Raw genomic sequence first — 8,367 nt, 5'->3', positions numbered from 1 at the left:
GGTTTTCCTCAACAAAATAGACGTCATACAGGTAGCAGACCAGCCTTTAAATCTGAAGGGAATAAAGTTCTCTGTACAGCTACTTGTAGAGACGAATTTTTACAGACGCAGCTCGTGGATTCCATTCTGGGGAAGGGTGCTAATCTGTTACCAACACCGTCGAATTCGCGAATGTTGGAGAAATATTTTGTCCCCTTCAATTCTGTTTCAAAATTTGTGTTTTTGAGAGTTCCATTAAATGCACACATTGCGAAAAACGTCAAAATGCACCTAAGCAAGAAAAAGAAACGTGCTTTATCAGACAAAGGCCGTTAGCAAGCGAGGAACTTGCTGGCAACTGAAAGTAACGATAGTATACAAACGTTTCACGGCCTTGTTACATCTAATCCTTTGGGAATGCGATTACAATATGTTACCGCATTCTAGAAAACTTCAGCGAGACATTTCCAAACTTAGCATGCTTTTATTGCAGCAGACAGATCTGCCAATGCCAGAAACATGAAAAAGTATAGGATGTTTCAAAAAGAATTACTTGATTTTGGACGGTAATAATTACGAAACATGGGCCGTACCGTCAAGGAAATGTGTGTTGCTTGTATGGGCGTGACCTAGAGTTTCAGAAAATCGCTGTTAGATGTCAGTCAAAGCGCGTTCTCAGTTTGGAGTCAGTCAGAAGTAATATGACGACCGTTTAACAGAAGGCGTTTTATGTGCTGCAGTTCGCAAAGCGTGGGTCAGTGATTTCGGTACAGCATACTTTTTATCGGCATTTTGGCATTGATCCGCCTGCAGCGAAAAATATTTGTCGTTGGTATCGCCAAGGATGCTTGTGCTAAGGTAAGAATCTAGGTCGACCTCTTGCTTCTAACGACATGGTTGGAAGAATTCGGTAAACGTTTGAGCGGAGTCCAAGAAAATCTACTCATCACGCAAGCAGAGAACTGGCAGTGCCTCATACAACTGTCTGGTGAGCTGTTTCGTGAGTGTTAAGGCATCGTTTGGTCTATACACCATACGGACTATACACAGTGCAAAGTATTCAGAAAAATGGTTCAAATGGCTCTGAGCACTATGGGACTTAACATCTTAGATCATCAGTCCCCTAGAACTTACAACTACTTAAACCTAACTAACCTAAGGACATCACACACATCCATGTCCGAGGCAGGATTCGAACCTGCGACCGTAGCAGTACCGCGGTTCCGGACTGCAGCGCCTAGAATCGCACGGCCACCGCGGCCGGCCAAAGTATTCAGATTGACGATAAAAGGAAATGGGTTGTTGTCAGGAGTGCTCTGCAAGAAGACATGGAAGGCGACACAATTGTATCATGGTTAATTTTCAGTGATGAAGCAACATTTCATGTTAGTGGTGAAGTAAACCAATAATGTGCGCATATGGGGACTCCAGAATCCTCATGACATTACTGAGCGTGAGGGAGACTCATCTAAAGTGAACTTTTTTGTGCCATTTCTCATGAAAAAGTGTACAGTTCCTTCTTTTCTGAGGAAAACACTGGGATGAGTTATCTTCAGTTGCTTGCAGAACTGGCTCTTTCCACAATTTCAGGACTCCGTTTTCGAATAAGATGAAAATCCACCACACTGGCACAACAATGTATGTCAGTTTCTCAATGACACTCTGCTGGATAGGGCGCACGGGACCCCGAGACACAGTTCTGCATTCTTGGCCTCCAAATTCGCCAGACATGAAACCACGCGAGTTTTTCTTGTGGGGATATGTGATGACAAGTGTGTTCATCTCTCCTTTAACTCGAGACATTGAAGAATTGAAGAACAGAATAACAGAATAACTGTAAATGGAGTTACATTGTGTAAAGCTCATGAAGAACTTAGCTATCGTCTAGATGTTGTTCATGCTGCCGCTGGTGGACATATAGAGCGTTTGTAATAGCATAGCTAAAACTTTACGATTTTGTGAGTATTTTGCAATCCATCTCATGTTTGTAGTTTTTTTATCCATAAATATGGAGTTTTGAAATCGGGTCATTCTTTTTGAAACATCCTGTATGATAGAGACATACAGAGACAGGAATTCGGGAGTGAATGTTTAGCCTCTTTGTTGATTCCCCTTCGTTTCAAACTTTGGAACGTGAAAATCCTATGATGATTGTACAACTGCCTTATGTTCAGCTAGCTGAACCTTCTACAAGCACATAAGAACTGTTGTCTGTAGACGTCACGCCAACAAATCTCTGCTACATGGAGCTAATCATTATTTCAAGGCGCAGTCTTATGACTGGCTATTACCTATTTGAAATACATCACTCGATGTAAACAATGTCAAAAAAGTTGAGTGCTAGTATTTAAATTCACGCGGAAAATATTCGAAATGCTTCCTACCAATTTAAATTCTGAGGTACGTTTTTGAAACATATATTTCAGTGGACTGTTTGAAATGGCTCCGTTTCAGAGGTTTATCTGAAAGGTGCATGCGCCTCAATTTTAATCACAATCCACTGGTAGCTGATGGCGTCCCACCCTTGGAAATAGCTGTTTCGTTTAAAAGCCTCCCGTCTTATCGGTTATCACGATACTACAAACTTAAATACGAACGGTGGGATAATTTGTCCTGCTTTGTATCGCCATGGACTGTATAATCTGTCGAGACCATTATAGTAGGTCTATGCACTGGCATTTGGAGTATTTACGATGTAGTAGGCTGTTGTGAACTGTCTCGTATATATATATATATATATATATATATATATATATATATATATATATATATATATGAATGACCTCGCGTGTTAACCTGTGACACTGCTAGCATACGACACAACTGTGTACAGGGAACTGCCATCGTCAGAAAAGTTACGAAATGCAGATAGGTCTGCAGAGCCTGGTACAATGATTAGCAGCTGCCTTTATGCATAAATCAATGTACTGTAATGAGCGTAAACACTCGAAGTCATCTGAAATCGTTTTACTACGATGTCAGCTTTCATTTGCTTACTGCGAATTTATAATGAAATCTGCAATTCACGACACAGCACTAAAAGTAAAAGTAATGTCGATATAAGTATACTAGGGTTCAAATGGAGTTTTCTATATTCCGATGCGAAGATCTGTAATAGGTTGCTGATGGACATCAGGTAGGAAATTTAAAATCTAGAAATACTGAAAAACAAAGTAAAAGCACATTTCACTAGCTACTCGCTCCACAGTTCACCAATTTACCAGAATACTGAGGCTCAGGAGTGTGAATTCAGCGTCAGTCTAATATTTATGTTGGACAGATAGAAATTCTGATCAAAAGTATCCGACACCGCTATGCAATACGGAATTGACAAGTAGATGTCACGGGAGGCGGTCCGCGCAGTATAAAATGAGGTGGAGTTTATTATGTTATCAGCAGCAACAGGAGACTGGGTCAGTCGTGAGAACTCAACGACCTCGAACGTGGACAGGTCATTATACGTTACACGATAAACAAATCAGTCAGATCATTTCAAACCTTCTAAAGCTACCCAAATTGACTGTTGCTAAGCGGAGGCGCGCCGGAACTAGCACAGATAAACTAATACCAGGCAAATATCATTTACAGATGGACAGGTACCGTCGGGCACTGCGGAGAGTGGTTGCAAAAAATCACACGAAATCAATGGAAGGAATCAATAATGAGTTACAAAGTGATACCAGTAGTCCCACTAGCACAATGACTGCGCACAGGGAGTTAAAAAGACTGCGTTACGAGGTTGAACAGCTCCTTATAAGCCACATATTTCAGTAGTCATTACTAAGAAATGTTGGAGATGGTATAAAGAGCGACGGCAGTGGACAGCGGACAATTGGGAACGAGTGATTTGGTGTGACGAATCTTGCAAGTACTGTGTGGCAATCCGATGGAAGGGTCTGGGTTTGTCGAATGCCTGGAGAACGTTCCCCAATGCCAACAATGAAGTACGGAGGTCGTGGTGTTACAGTATGGGGGCGTTTCCCGTGGTAATGTCCGCCTGCTTAGCTGAGTGGTTACGTGCTTGCCTCCCATGCAGTGGACCCGGGTTCGATTCTCAGCCGGGTTGGATATATTCTCCGCTCGTGGACTGGGGGTTATGTTGTTCTCATCATCATTCCATCCTCAACACCGGCATGCGAGTCTCGCTCTCGGCTGCCAAACTTCCCTGGATGGGGCTTCCCGGCCAGCAATGTCATACGATCATTTCATTTTTTTCTCGTGGTGAGGTTGTGTTCCCTTTTTGTGATTAAGAAAACGCTAAATGCGGACGGATAGAATCATATTTTACAGAGTTGTGTACTGCATGTAGTAGAGGAACAGTATAGAGACGAAGACTACTTACATGAGCATTACAGTGCAGCCTACCATATAGCAGCATCTGTGAGGCAATGCTGTGAGGACAATAGCATTCCTGAAATGTACTGGTCTCCCCGAATTCCCGACCTGCTCACAATGGGAAACCTCTGGCATAAGTTATAATATCGGCTTCGCTCCAGACCCCAGCGTCCGACATGACTACCTCCTCTGGTTTCAGCTCTTGAGAAAGAAGAAGCTGCCATTCCTCCACAGATATTCGGGCACCTCACTGAAAGTGTCCGCAGCAGACTTCAAATCATCATAAAGTAGAAGAGTGGACAGACGATATATTAATGTCGACTAATAGGTGACCAGATACGAGTAAGATAGTGTAACGCGCACTCCGTCTTCAGGCCACAAGTAGCCCATCGGGACCATCCCACCACCGTGTCATCCTTAGCTGAGGATGCGGATAGGAGGGGCATGTGGTCAGCACACCGCTCTCCAGGTCGTTATGATGGTTTTCTTTGACCGGAGCCGCTACTATTCGATCGAGTAGCTCCTCAATTGGCATCACGAGGCTGAGTACACCCCGAAAAATGGCAACAGTGCATGGCGGCCCAGATGGTCACCCATCCAAGTGCCAGCCATGCCCGACAGCGCTTCACTTCGGTGATCTGACGGGACCCGGTGTATCCACTGCGGCAAGACCTTTGCCTAATAAGATAGTGTATTCTGTATAAAGTTACATAAATGATTAATTTGAAGTATTAGATAAGAAAAACATCTCGCGTAACGAGGACGTCGGAGGAAATATAAGAGAGATTTGGGGTCATACAGAGGAGTACCGATTGTATCTCTGCGGAGTACCAGCTACGAACGAAAAAAGGAGGGACGGAGATGATGTCGTTCACTACATACGTTCCGCCAAACACCGTGCGGTGGTTTGCTGTGTACAGACATAGATTACTAGAGTATTCACACTCCAAGAAATCTCTCCAATGAATCCAGTGTACCTCTGTCTTTACGATCTACCATTCACAAAATATGGCAAGAGTTTCTCCTGAACGCGATTTACTCTTTTTCCCAAACAAGTAGAAGTTCGCTGATCTCCTACATCCACAAATTTCCGAAGCTATATGTGACACTTGCGTCGCACGATCTTACATATGTCACCGCCACGTGATAGATTGAGCTGGAACGAGCTTTTCTCTGACCGAGTGGTTGTAAGATAGTACACCGATGGAGTTGCGACTACATCTATTGTGGAACTTCTCCCTCGGACCACTCGTACTTGCTACTGCTCAGTGGAAATAGCCAAAACAGAGAGGGAACGCAAACATCTACGGTCACATGACACCTGGAAAACATTATTAGTCCGTCCAGGAAATGCCTCTGTCCGCGTACTGTAAACGTTTAAAGCCGGCAAACCCATCCTCGGATAATCCTGACAGTACAGGCTAGGCTGGTTCTTGGCTAGAGACACTACATGGCTGACAGTTCATGTAAGGCAGAGAATGGGAGCCCTACACGCCTACTAATATGTTTGTGCAACATGTAGCAATATTCGGAGAACGCGGGAAATTAGCGGCTGCCTTTGCGCATGGGTCTGCGCCCAATTTGTTGGTATGAACTTTTCGATGTCGGCTAGTAACCTCCAGTTCTAAACACTCACATGAAGATGGCCGAATGGTTGTCAGCCGAAATATCGTAGCAAGAAGTCAACGTTATCCGCCTGCAATCCCGAAACAAAAATAGCAAACGAATCATTTCCGGCCTTTATTAAGACGATGTCCTAAACAGCAAATTTATGGCAACCAATTCGTATCCGTAACCGCTTTCTGACTCTTCTGATGAGAAACTAGAGTGATTTCATTCTTGTGCGATACTGAAAAGATACTTAGCCATATAGTGCTGCTTCTCTCTCGAACCTGTTTATAGGACCACAAAGGAACTTGATCAGGATAGCTCTTCAAATACATAGAATCCATTTTTTGTTTTAACGTCAATGATTTGTCCAAATAATTCAGTTCGTTGCAAGATAACGCTGACCTAACGAAAGGACGGTTTCCCTACGAGAATTATCTCACAAGAGGAGAACACAACATTGGGATCACAGATTTACTTCGAACTTTAGGCCATTAAAACAACATAATATGCAAGTAGGAAGGTGCAGTACTCTGGCAATGCCGAGAAAATCACGAGAGAAATTTTACGCGTCTAGTATGTATTAACTGATGTATCTGTGGACAGGTGCCGGACGTTAGAGTTTATGGTGGTGAAGCGGTTAGCGTTCGAGATTCGTAAAGCGAATATGGATGAGGTGACAGTTTGACCCTCCCTCATACTTAATTTTCAACCCATATTTTCTTCACTACTGGCCATGTTTTTATATTTATATGACATCTGAGAGGTAATATAATTTAAAAAACACGTGTATTTACATGAAGTTTTAAGGAATTTCATGTTGTTTGATTACTTATTATTTTTTATTTAATTTATATATTAGAACAAATATGTTTATAATTATCGACAATTAAAGATGTAAACGAAGACACGCATAGATTTTTCCAGAAAATGTATGCCTGTCAAGATTTGCGAAATCCCTTATACATGCAGTCTGGTATGGCACCCGGAACTACTTTGCACCTCGACGCTTCGAGTTGCAGACACAGAGGCAGACCACCATTAGGCAGTAAAGATGCGTAGCGTTGATAAGTTGCTAATGTAGCAAGAACGAATGGTGTAGGTGCAAATTTTTTCAATATTACAGAATTTACACTTTTACTACAAAAATGAAGGTGATTCCCTGTTCTTCGACTATTGCAGATAATGAATGTCATGAGGATCCGATGCATAATGCAGTTACAAAACGTCTGTTAAAAGAAGCGTTCGTGTACTGTGAAATTCTTCTTCAAGAGGCGGACCTTATTGATACAGAGCAACCACCGACGATTTCCGCAGATGCAATGGCGATTGGAGAAGTACTTTCTATTGTCGAAATGTTAGGAGAAAAAATATCAGTTTAAAAAGTAAGTGCTAGCGGGATTCGAACCGTCGCCTCGCCCAAGACGCGTAGCTCGAACGCTAACCACTTTTTTTTTTTTGTTGATCTCATTTTGTTCGTCATTGTTCGTTGCATTTGCTCGGGGCGGACGTCCCGTGACACCCGGTCAAGTTCATCGTTCAACTATCCCTCTCACCGAACTCGCTGAGCTACCGTGCCGGCTACCACTTGACCACAATGACTTCGTACGGAAAGTACACTACTGACCATTAAAATTGCTATACCAAGAAGAAATGCAGATGATAAACGGGTATTCACTGGACAAATATATTATACTAGAACTGACGTGTGATTACATTTTCACGCAATTTGGGTGGGTTAGATCCTGAGAAATCAGTACCCAGAACAACCACCTCTGGCCGTAATAACGGCCTTGATACGCCTGGTCAGTGAGTGTAACAGAGCTTGGATGGGGTGTACAGGTACAGCTGCCCATGCAGCTTCAACACAATACCACAGTTCATCAAGAGTAGTGACTGGCGTATTGTGACGAGCCAGTTGCTCGGCCACCATTGACCAGACGTTTTCAATTGGTGAGAGACCTGGAGAATGTGCTGGCCAGGGCAGCAGTCAAACATTTTCTGTGTCCAGAAAGGCCTGTACAGGACCTGCAGCATGCGGTCGTGCATTATCCTGCTGAAATGTAAGGTTTCCCAGGGATCGAATGAAGGGTAGAGCCACGGGTCGTAACACATCTGAAATGTAACGTCCACAGTTCAAACTGCCGTCAATGCGAACAAGAGGTGACGGAGACGTGTAACCACTGGCACATCATACCATCACCCCGGGTGATACGCCAGTATGGCGATGACGAATACACGCTTCCAATGTGCGAACACCAAAATATCGCGAAACACGGATGCGACCACCATGATGCTGTGAACAGAACCTAGATTCATCCGAAAAAAATGACGTTTTGCCATTCGTTCACCCTGGTTCGTCGTTGAGTACACCATCGCAGGCGCTCCTGTCTGCGATGCAGCGTCAAGGGCAACCGCAGCCATGGTCTCCGAGTTGATAGTCCA

At 43.5% G+C, this 8,367-nt stretch overlaps 1 pseudogene; it reads right to left on the bottom strand.

Annotated features, from left to right (window-relative positions):
• Positions 1-4,875: 4,875 nt before the first annotated feature.
• On the bottom strand, positions 4,876-4,993 carry LOC126203215 (5S ribosomal RNA; annotated as a pseudogene).
• Between the last annotated feature and the right edge of the window lie 3,374 nt (positions 4,994-8,367).

The sequence above is a fragment of the Schistocerca nitens genome, chromosome 1 (genome assembly GCF_023898315.1).
Source record: "Schistocerca nitens isolate TAMUIC-IGC-003100 chromosome 1, iqSchNite1.1, whole genome shotgun sequence".
Lineage (NCBI taxonomy): Eukaryota > Metazoa > Arthropoda > Insecta > Orthoptera > Acrididae > Schistocerca > Schistocerca nitens.
This window is presented reverse-complemented; position numbering and strand designations above follow the sequence as displayed.